General features: G+C 44.6%; 1 protein-coding gene and 1 pseudogene across 2 annotated transcripts in view; one reads left to right on the top strand and one right to left on the bottom strand.

Annotated features, from left to right (window-relative positions):
- POU6F2 (POU class 6 homeobox 2) overlaps positions 1-12,245 on the top strand; it is a 490,143-nt gene that overhangs the window by 408,058 nt on the left and 69,840 nt on the right. The window lies entirely within an intron of this gene.
- LOC125081252 (40S ribosomal protein S8-like) overlaps positions 1-12,245 on the bottom strand; it is a 39,449-nt pseudogene that overhangs the window by 19,378 nt on the left and 7,826 nt on the right.

Here is a 12,245-nt window from a genome sequence, read left to right as displayed (position 1 = left end):
CCTTCACAGTAATGAGAAATGACTGGAATTTCTCTCTATTTCTCTAACATTTGGGGAGGTTTCGGAGGGGGTGGGAGAAAGAATATGCTTGTTTTACCTGATATTATGTTGTGGGCGTCCATTTGGTACTTTGAGCCTAATTTTTTTCCATTCAGGGGATTACATGGGCTGTTGCTCCATATGACCCCACAGCCAGACCACAAGCGTATTGAGAAACGACAGTAATGCACTTCAAACCTTTTGTCATCACAACAGAGATGGTACTCTGTTTTGGCCATTAAATGAATAAATATGTTTCTCTTGGGGATGGCTATTTTCATTTACTCTCCAGGTCTTACTCAGGTGATGAGCGCAAGGGCTGGTAAATTCAACCTTCATTTGGGCCATGTCCCCTGAGTCTCTGATGCCCTTGGAGTCCCCCCCTGCGCTCACCACTGCCCTTGTCCTTTGCCAGGATGTGAGAATCATTGAGCTCTTTGGTTAGGGCTGATGCTTCCTCCTTGATTTAAAAAAAAAAAAATCTAATTTTCCCACTTAGCTGAGGAAATAGAAGGGAAGGCAGAAGGTACAACTGAACACTGCCTCCTACCCCCCCACCCCCCACAACATAGGAGAAGTGATTAGCCCTAAAGGAGAACCAATCCCAAGAGACACACCCTGAGCAGTCCTTTGTCTAAGCCTTCGGATCAGCATTCCTGGTCCCTGCTATACTTTGGCAGAGTCATTCACTGGGAGGGAGGTTGTCCTGTGGCTCCTGGCCCTCCCCCTCAAACTATCCTTGACCCCTTTCAGGAAGGCTGGAGATACTGTCATTCAGATCCTACTCTGCCGCTCACTAGCTGTGTAACCCTGGGCAAACTCCTTAAACACTCTGAACCTGTTTCCTCATCTGTAAAATGGAGCTATCATAGTAGCTTTTCTGTTGGAAGGGAAAAAAAAAACAACTTGAAAAAAAATAAAAGAAACAACTTGGCATGACTGCTGTGTGCCCTCCATAAACTGCAGCTGGTATTATGGTGAACTCAAAAAGATTTGCAAGTATATCACAAATTGGGGATTAATTTGCCTTATGGTATCAGTTGAGACTCCACTGTCAAGCTGTTCAGTGGCAGGTGCTACTGGGTACGTGCCTCAGGAGGCAATCAAAGAGATTCATGGTTTGAACCTGACACTTGCTTTTTTTCTGGACTGCAGGACTGCTTGAACCTTGCATGAGCTCTATCAGCAAGGGCTCAAAGTCTGAGTCAAAGCAAATGGACAAACTAAGTGCTGGCATGGGCGTGGGGGGTGGCCACAGGACGGGAAGCAACGGCTGGAGCATCTGGACCATCGAGCTGTGAATGACAGAGGCTGCCTGGTCTTGCGGTGTCCACATGAGCCTTGAAAGGGTCTTGAGCTTTCCGCTGAAGGGGACTTGGTGTCTCCTGGGTCCTACACCTGAATGCCACTCTCAGCCACGCTCATTCCACAGATTAGGAAAAGTAAGGCCCAGAGCATTTAAGAAATAAACCTAAGGGCCACATGTGCCCAGTAAGTAAATAATGTCTAAGGACTTTTCCACTTCTGAGTTTATGATCCTCTTGACTATTTGCTGTTTAAAATAACCACAATCTCTTGTCTGTGGTCTCCAGAATCTAGCCTAGATGCACGCAACTCAAATGGACATTGAAAACATAATGCCAGATATTTTGCATAACCAATTTATCCACTGATAGAAGTGTGTGCACGTAGCCCATCTGCTGACGTGAGCTTCCTGGCCCTTTGCCACTACTCTACCTCCCATAAGGATGAGAACATGCTGGGTATCTGGGGGGCTCAGTTGGTTAAGCATCTGCCTTCAGCTCAGGTCACAATCCTGGGGTCCTGGGTTCGAGTCCTGTATCGGGCTCCCTGCTCAGCAGAAGTCTGCTTCTCCCCCTTCCTCTGCTGTGCCCCCTGCTTATGCTCTCTCTCTTTCTCAAATAAATACATAAAATCTTTTTTTAAAAAATGATGAAATTGTGTTTCAAGAGACAGTCTCTGTCCCAGGAAACTATGCAAGTAAAGGCACGGTTTTATGGGTGCAGAATTGTGTTCTCTTTCTCAAAATCATTCTCTTTTCTCTGTCCCCACTGCCGCCATCCCAGGTGACATCTGGGGTGTAATAGCTCTGGATCTTCTTTCCGGCTTCCCTGACTCCATGCTTCCCTAAGGCCCCTCCCAACCCATTGTACAGACCAAGACAAACTTCTGAAACATGAGCAATGACCCGCTCATGTTGGAGGCATGACGTGTCATGGAACATGGTGTGGCCTGGCATGGAGAAGCAGATGGCAGAGTGCAAGCAAGGGCTACCTCTGCCACTCAGTCTGGGTCCTATAAATCTGTTGTCATCCCTGAGCCTCAGTTTCTCCTTCTGACAAATGAGCCCATCAATAGCTCATATGAAAGACCCCGTCATTCTCCAGCATTGTGACATTTATCCAAGAAAATGTGGGGTGTCCCCCTTGTAACTGGGTCATTCAAACAGTGGCAGAAACTCTTCATGTTCTAGGAGGACCCACGTGAGATCCTTATTAGATGATTTCTGATCATTTGAATGACAAAGCCATTCTTGACAATTAATGTGAGCGCAGAAATGTCTGACGTTCATTTTGTGACCCAATTATATGGTTATTCAAGATTTTCTCCTGTGGGGAAGATTAGTTAGACATAGAAAATTCTAGAAGCAGAACAAAGAGATGATCTTATAATCCTCCAAACGAGAAGAGATGGGGACCTGAACGAGACCACCATGGGTAGAAAGGAGGCAGAGAAATGAATGGAGCTTCAAAATCTAAATGATAAGATTTAGTCGTTGACTGGAGTTGAGAAGTGGAGAGAGAGAGGAACTGGGGAGGAATGACCCAGGAATGAGGAGATGGGGTTCAGGGGAGAAATTGAGTTCCAGAGTTTTAGGGGCTGTTCTCCCTTCCATGGAAATAAAACAGCAGACTTTTGAGATTTGTCTGGAGGCAGGCCAAGCTGGAGCCGAAGTCGTAGATTTTGATATGGAATTATGGGGACTAAAATCTCTCCTGGGGGGGCGCACGGCCTTTGCTACTCTGCCTGTCCTCCAACGACCACTGCCCTGTGTGTATATTCTTGGCTTTATAGCTCCTATTGTATTTTTGAGTCCATTTAGCCACTCAGCTCCCACCTTCCCCTTCTGTCCCCAAACGACCAGCCTCTGTACCCATCACCCACTTCCGGCCAGCCTTAGCTCAGCTCCTTTCCTCAAGTTCCAACCCTCCTGACATAGCGGTCAAGGAACATATGTTCATAGTTTATTGTCTTTCTTTGGCATGACCCACCACTCAATGCTCCTTAGGAAAAATTCTACCCAAGATCTCCGATCCCCCGGTGGAGCCAGATAGCTCACAAGCTCCGCTGCTTCCCACCACAGTTATTATTGTTCTCCATTATTTAAAAAAAAAAAAAAAAAAAAAAAAATTCTTTTAAACAAAAAGAAATCCAGGGCCAGTTTGCGTCCTGGTTCTACCAAGCTGCCTCCCTCCATATCAACCATCACCAGCTCCCTTGGTTTTCAGAGGGAACTGTTCACTTGGGTCAATGTGTGTGAGGATATTCCTTCTCAAAATGAAAGCCCTTGTCATTTTGAGGTAAAATGCCCTTCCAGACAGAGCTGTATGACTTTCTGAAAGAGGGCATTTACTGAACCTCAAATAGATGAATCGTTTTCTTTCAAGCAGGGAAATGTATTTTACTCTTCTTGCTTCAACTGGGATTGAGCCCATTCATTTTACTTTTTTATGCTCTCCTGTTTTATTTAGAAATGATCTATTCATCCCAACCCAATTGAAGAAATATAGATAACAGGGAAAAAATTGCCATATTATTCACATGAGGAGTATAGATGTTCCCACTGAATATGTTCACAGCTCCATTTAATTTGGGTTGTATCAACCTGGCCTACAAAATTCACTTTTATTTGTGACACTCGAAGAAGGCAGCCTAATCCCTGGAGTGAGTGAGACCCAGATTCTAATGGCAGCTGCTCCCATGACCCTTAGACAAGTTATTGAGCTTCAAGGATAATAGAATCTATTTTTCCAGGTATTGAGGGATTCAATGAGATGTTAAGCATCTGACACATACGATGTGATGTGGTAAATATTATCACATGTAAAAAGTCATATTTTGCACGGATCTTTTTTGCATCTCCAGAACCTTATCCACGTACGTATGCTGCTCTGCACACCTGATGGAAAGGACACCATTTCACACATTTGTTCTCAATTCAGCACAGACTGTATTGCAAATTACAGGAGATGTTTAGACTATCATAAAATAAGAACATTGTCAGGGTGACAGTGCTCAATAAAAAAAAAATCGCTTCATTATACATCGAGTTCTTTTTTACGTCACTCTATTTTTTTTTAAGATTTTATTTATTTATTTGATACAGAGAGAGATCACAAGTAGGCAGAGAGGCAGGCAGAGAGAGAGAGAGGGAAGCACGCTCCCCGCCGAGAAGAGAGCCCGATGTGGGGCTCGATCCCAGGACCCTGAGACCATGACCTGAGCCAAAGGCAGAGGCTTTAACCCACTGAGCCACCCAGGTGCCCCACGTCACTCTATTTTATCATCGTATGAGCTACCTGCTTGTGTGATCACTCTCTGTACAGAGACAAAGTCCTGAAAAGTTGCCAAGGCACAGCCTCCTGCCCTTTTGCTCCTGGAAGTTCTCCTTTCTCGGGCTCCCTTCACTGGGATATTTAATAAATGTCTTTGGAAAGACAGATTTCACAACAGACTCCAAGCTCCTGTTTCTGGGCACCATGTCTACCAGAAATTCTGCTCATACTACCCAGACCACTGGTTTCATCAGGGGTCTCTGTTAGAAACGCCACACAACACTTGGGGGGTGGGTAGGCTTGCTACTCTTCAGTTACCCATCCCCCAGATGAGATAGAGGCTTACCCATGAGCCCATATAGCGTGTATGTCATGGAGCCCAGATACAATCAGCATTCCCACCTCTTGCGTCTTCCCATTTTTACATCATTGGTGGGTTCTTCCTCCTCCCCAGACACAGAAGTTTCACCTTAAGCCAGCTCTCACCAACTCATCCAAAGCTCTCCCAGGAGAAGCCCAGGAAGGTCTTTCAGTATGGGTTGTAACAGACTGATCTGTACGTATTCAGTGTTTCCCTCTCAGGATATTTGCATGATGGGAGGGGCGGGGAGAACCATGCCCCTGTTCCAATTTAAACAGAAAAGTGACCTAATTATGAAATGGAGTCTCATTATCAGTTGATTAGATTCCTGATTTCCGCTTCTTAACCCAGCCTGTATCTTTCGTAAAGTTAGACAAACTCTTTCTTAGAACCTGTTTATACCTTTAGAAATCTCTTGAGCTAATAGCTATGCCATTCCAGATGGAGTGTAAGAAAAACAAATTTTTCAGGGTAAACACCTCTTTTATTGGAAATTCCTCTATCCATCAGCTTGACTCTTTGAAACAGTTGAGAACCAAGAGACAAGCAGAAAATAATAATAATAATATAAAAATTGTGAGCTCTTTGTCAGAATAGCCATGCACGTCCTTTAGAGGAGAGAGAAGACACTTAAGCTCTCATCCAGAACCAGCCAGATGGACTTTCTGGTTCCCAAAGCCACAGCAGATTATAAAACAACATATGAGAAGGGGTAGAGTCAGGGTGCCTGGGTGGTTAGGCGTCTGCCTTCGGTTCAGGTCATGGTCTCAGGGTCCCAGGACTGAGCCTTGCATCGGGCTCTCTGCTTCGTACAGAGTCTGCTTCTCCCTTCTCCCTCTGCCTTTGTTCCTCCCCACTGCTTGTTCTTTCTTTCTCTCAAATAAATAAATAAAAGCTTTAAAAGAAGGAGAAGAAGAGGTAGACTTGCTTTTAGAAACAGACCCAGTGATAGCTGAGAAAAATAGCACTATTGGGACTGGAAGATCTAGAAACATACAACTCAGAAAGAACAGCCCTTTGGGCCTGTGTAGGATGGAAGCAAAGGGAGCAAATGCACATTAGCCAAGACGGCAATGCCAGCTCAGTGTCCCCGCTCCGGGACAACAGGGGGAACCAAGTCCAGAGAGGAGACGCGGGGAGGCAGGTAACTGGAACAGACCCCAGCTACAGACCCCAGGCAGAGGACACAGAGCACTGCACCCAGGAACTCCCCAGACACAGAGACAAGCAGACCCTACAGGACCAAGTTCAGGACAGAGTTGTGCTCCCTTGGGAGGCGGGGAAGGCAGAGCAGCGCCCAGCCTGGAAGAACACCACCTAGCAGGTCTCAGGGGAGAACTGAAGTCAGAGAGAATGTGATCAGGGACCCTGTTAGCAGAGCTTGCAGTCAGCCACAAAATTGGAGCAGCTCGAAGGATACAGTTGTCCTTCAAGGGTGGAGTTCCCCAAACCAAGATTCTTAAGCTCCTAGAGAGGACAGGACCTGGGACAGACAACCTGGCAGGGCCTACGACACTAATTGATTTTCAGAATGATGACCTAGAGTCATCAGAAAAAAGAAACTCCATTAAGCTTAGCAAGGCACAAAAAATTTACTGGTGTGACAAAATATGGATCACATATAATGCAGTTAAAAAAAGCGAAGTAAAGATTACCTTACCCCCCCCCCAAGAAGTACCCATATTATGCTCCTATTACTGTTAAAATGTGCATCACCAGAGAGACATATGGGACAGGCTTCCAAATGTTGGCATTTTTATCTCTGAGATTGGGGTAGTATTAATTTATATCTTATTTGCTTGTTTCTATTTCACAATTTTCCATGACAAACAGGTGCCTGGAGTATACTAAAAGTGATAAAGGGTAAAAAGAAGGTAGAGACATTGGCAATGCATTTTTTTAATATTTCCATGTACAAGATTAAAATAGGATTTAAAAAATCCTCAGTCTAAACTCCTGGTGTTCTGCAGTAATTCACGCCTCTAGGAACCCCAGACAGCTAAGATTTTCTTCTGTCTGTGAAATGAGAACCTCAGTCTACACCACGCCAACAGAATCTTCCCGTGCCACCATTTCCTGCAACATTGTATCTTATTCTTACAAGGAAGATGTTATATTTTCTGTGAGCAAAGACCTCTAATTTGGTAAATCCACCCATGCAAACTCTTTTAGCATCAAGATCTATTTCTTTGACGTCTTTTGTTTCCACCAGCAGAGTATTGAAATCAGCATGGAGTCCGTAGAAGTCACTCAGAGGTGTTTATCCTTTGACCAAACCCTAGAAGGGTTACGAGGTGTCCTCAGTCACAAAACACACCAGTGATTACGGTGCTAGAACCCAAGCCCCTGAAGGATGATTGCATTTCTACCTGCCAAAGCCGCAGGGATTCCCAACCATGCTGGGAAAGCTGCACGAGTTTTAAGTAGTCAGGGCTTTCTGCACCTGTAAGCCCCTGCGAGATCTCCCTGAGTTTCGATTTCTTCATTTGTCAGTCGCATACCTCCCAGCATCCCTGTTGTATGAGATCCCACGCAAATGCATGTTCGGTGTTTCTCTCACCCGTTTCTGCAAGAGCCACACGTTTCATTCTATCACCTTCTCCTTAGATGCTTAATTCGAATGTAATCAACGCCCCCCCATAGGGGTCTTGACATATGCGGTAAATCACAAACCATTGAAACATAAGGAACTCAAAGAGTTCAATAACTGAAAGCACTGTCCGGATTAGAGGTCAGGGAATAGGGGATCAATCCACAGTAGCCCCAGTGGTTCTCGTTTGTTCCACTGACATCTGGAGAGAGGGATTTTTGTGCTTGTGCTGCATAAAATAGTAGAGACTCCATTCCTAGAAATTCTTGCAGTTGGTTCAGATCAAATGCTCTGGAGATTGGGCTAGCCACCACGGCCGGGATGTTTCCTTTCTTGCAAATAGTAATGACAGATCACTATGGTGAAAACCTTATTGAGTTCTTTAAAGTTTTAACAAAGCATGCTGTGACCCAGAGCAGGCTCACACTCATGGCTGAGGCTGAAGTCTGTGGGAATGGAAGAGTCATTTGGAGTCTGCAGAAGGTTTTTGTGATTCTTTACCAAGGTAAAAAATTTTGCCTGGACACCTAGGTGGCTCAGTTGGTTAAGTGTCTGACTCTTGATTTCAGCTCAGGTCATGACCTCACGGTCATGAGATCAAGCCCCACGTTCAGTTCTGCCCTGAGCGTGCAGCCTGCTTGAAATTCTCTCTCTCTGTGAAAAAATTTTTTAAAATTTTAAATTTAATTTTTTAAAAAATTTTCATATGTACTGACTATAAATTGAAATAACTAATATCCAAATAATTATGCATATTTTCAAGCAGAGGGCTTGTAAACAGCCTTGCTTGTTCCTGCCTCTGGGCCTTTGCACTTGCTGTCCCTCATATGCACAGTTCTATGTCCAGACATTTAAATGGCTAGCTTCTGTCTTTCTAAACTCTCACCTCAAATCCCACCTTCTCACAAAGATCTTTCCCGACTTCCCTATCGAAAGCAGGTGTTCCCTCTTCCCACCATCAGTCCCTCTATCACATTTTCCTGTTCTGATTTCTCCTTTGCACTTTCCACTGCCTACAGTGATCTTGCCTATTGCTTACCCATTTATGCCTGTCTTCCCTCAACTAGACTGCAGGCACCTTGTCCCCCGCATTGATCTTGCCCTTTATTCCAACCCAATTACCTAGAAAATGCCAGGCACTCAGTAAATACATGCCGAATGGATGATTCTACTTACTTCCCCTTTGTTTCAGCATTTATGTTTCTGCTGTGTGGACCATATTTAGACAAAATCCCCACCATATCTTACCTATGTCCCTGTAAATGTCAGATGGGAACAAATTATATTCGGACAAGATGATTCAGAACACATTTAGAAGCTCTGCATTCTGTAACAAACGCTTATAAGTGGAGGGATGAATTTCATCAGGTAGTACTAGCCATGTGTTTTGAAGGCCAGAATTAAGTAGATGTTGCTATTTGCATATATGTAATTTATACCTGCCTGCTTCCAAAAGTGATCTGAGATGATGTAGGATCGAAAACATACAATACTCATAAGTAGAGTCAATAAAACAAACACCCAAATCCATGCAGTATAAAAAGAAGACACTCAGTGCCAAGGCTGATAGCATTTCTACAGTTGCTCGTTAAACTTAACCCAGGACCTTCTCAGGGCAAAGATATAAAAGGAAGCAATGGTTTCTGTAAATCTTAAATCCTTACAGGAGGAAGAGCTGAGTGTGTCACAAATGACCCTCCTCTCTTTCGTATATTCATTCAGCAAACACACACTGCTTTCCTGGCAAGTCTGTGTGCTCCGTGCCGGAAGTACAGGGAGGAGATAAGAGGAGAAAGACATGGCTCTACCCTTGCATTCCTCTGCTCATGGTCCTGGGGGAAGGGGAAAGGATCAGACCAGGCTATAATTAATTATGGTCATAATTAATTATAATAAGATAAATATTATATTAGAGTCATATACAAAGTGCAATGGGAGTAACAGGTAGGCAGCAATTCATTCGGCCTGGGGATACGTGTTGGAGGGGGGATCGTGTCGGCTTCGGGTTGGGAAGAAGCTCACCAGTGATAGGGAAGTATTCCAGTCAGAGGCCCGAAGATGTGAGAGCATGCTGGGGTCTCCTGGAGCAGCGAGTTAGTCAGAGTGGCGAAGGGGTGTTGAGGACTTGTCACCCTGGCTGCTTGGGAATGCTCTTGTCACACGGGCTTCAGCTCCCAACAACCCTTCTGGCATGGCCTCAGTTGCAGAGAAACCTCTTCATCCAAAGCCTTGCCCAAGGCCATGGCCCTTCCAGGATGGTCCACCTCCAGGGACCTATCCATGTGGGAGTTCAAAGGCTCAACTCTGGCCACTTTTATGGACACTTCTGGCTCCAAAGCTTCCTCATGAGGTTGGCAGTGACATCAGGCCGGTGTCCCAGCTGGATGTCTCCACCCTGCCCTCCCTCAGGGGTCAGTCCCAAAGGCAGACAGTCCTTGTCCTTGACCAGCAGTCTCAAAGTTGGCTTCCTGTCCAACCCACCTGTGACTCAGTCAAGGTGATAGGGTGCTGGAGCCTTGTTTAGAACACAGACAACAGGACTCCAGAGCTCAACTATTGATGCAGAATGGAGATGCAGAATGGAGATGAAGTCAGAATTATCAATTTGGGCCAGGCTTTGAATGCCCTTTTGTGTCATCCCAAAGAGGTGAGATGTTATTCAAAGTCCAGGGGGGATCCAGCAAGGATTTTAAATGGGAAGGTGATATCAGCAAATGTTTTAAGATGGTTTCTATGGCAACATCACAGAGCCTGGACAATAAGGGAAAGGTCACCTTATCTCCATAATGGCTGTTGATGAGTCTCGCCTTCTTTACAAACCCTTCTTTAACTTTCTGAAAAAAATGCAAAAAAAAACAGACATAAATTGGATTAGTGGAAGGATACACAGGAGCACACTTATCCCGTGCATAATCCTCAGGTAGATCGTTGACTTCTAGTTTATCTTCAACACAAAAAGGTCTTTGAAGTCATGGTCCACAGTTAGGAGATGATTGGAAGAGTCATTGCTGGGCTCCCCCTGCTTCTCCCCTTTTACTGGGCTCATGACATCAGTCTTGAAAGTGGAGTAGAAACAGTCTAAGCTTGAGCACGGACTGTTCAGAGGAGATGTAGGTCAACTGGGAGCACACGCTGCCTGGGACCAGTTGTACCAAAAGGCCCTTTTGAGCCCACATGGAGCACCTGCTGCAGGGGGAATGGGAAGCCATTGGACCCAAGTCATCCTCCAGGAAGCTGGGGTCACCCAGGAGACAGCACTGCTCTTCTCTCCACGCTGGGCTATCTCCATGAGAAGGCACTCGCAATCCTGACGTTATTGTCCATCTTCCCACCTTTGAACATATGTCACAATGGCAGAACCCAGAGAAACGTGGCTTGCATTTCAGTTTATGTAGCTGAGAGTAGGTACTGCCTACAATTCCATTATGGCTCCAACAAGTCCATTATTATTCCCCTTTAAAGAATAGGGGATTGCATTGGAATGCTGGCCCTCAGTTGTTATGCTGGGAGCATATTTTGTATCCAGAGGAACCTCCACAATGTTGAAGGTTTCCTGCCTCCAAACAATAGAACTGATGATCCGGGTCCAGTTACTTAGCTTTGTCCTTTGGGATAAAAAATAATTTCTGACCAAAGCAGTTGTCTTTGATACAGTGTTCTTAACCTGCTGTCTTGATAGTGGAGAATCATGCTTTAATCAAACATTGATAAGGTCCTTTGAATGTCAGACACTGAGCTACCCATAGAAGTCACGGAATGGATGCAGAATTCAGCTACTGCCTTCAATGTGCATGTCTGACGTGGCCGTCTGATTGCTGATGCTGCTTCTAGTCTACTGGCCTCCTGTCTCAAAAGCAACCATCCCAACTGTCTAAAAATCACTTCATATCATTTACTCAGAACATGAAAATAAAGGGACCTCCCAAAGCAGTTATTTCTAGGAAATCATAATATCTCTGTTTATGACCCCTCCATCAAGGAGCAAAATACATGTTTCTCCAGCCTTTATATGGAAGGGAACGAAGAGGTATTTGGCCGAAAGCAAGAACTGACCCCACAACTGCTTTCTGGGTGAGGGTTTTCCCTACCTTGTGCAGTGCTCATGTGGAGAACTGAACCACCCCGGGCAGGACCAGAGGGCGCAACTCCACAATTCCCCCCAACCAATAAGAATCACCTCCTTGCTTCTATTATTTGAATGTCCTGTTAGTATCCTTGTTTGATTGTCAAAATGATTTTTTAAACCAAGAAAAGTTGGCTGTGGAAGACCCTCTTAATGGTGAATTGAATTCCCTGATCTTCTTCCAAGAAAAACAAAAACCAGAAAGTGGGGGCAAAGACCTGATTTTTCTGCCAAGTCCATATTCTACATCTTCAGTTAAATTAATGGCTGGTACATTAACCCCCTTTTATATTCAAAATCATTTTTCCTTGAAGTAACCTATTTTATAATGTATTCCGTGATTACTATTTGAATACTAGGTGACAAAGTTCACAGAAGGGAAATGCATTAGAAAATTATAGTATTGTTTCAAAAATTTTCTGAAATGGAATGCAATTTTCAGGACATTTCCTGGGTTTACTTACCATAGTTTTACTGTTATACTTTGGGCAATTTGTAGACATCTATAGCCATCAGTTTACTGACTCCCCCCCACCCCTCCCTGTGAAGATGTTT

Source organism: Lutra lutra, chromosome 11 (genome assembly GCF_902655055.1).
Source record: "Lutra lutra chromosome 11, mLutLut1.2, whole genome shotgun sequence".
Classification (NCBI taxonomy): domain Eukaryota; kingdom Metazoa; phylum Chordata; class Mammalia; order Carnivora; family Mustelidae; genus Lutra; species Lutra lutra.
This window is presented reverse-complemented; position numbering and strand designations above follow the sequence as displayed.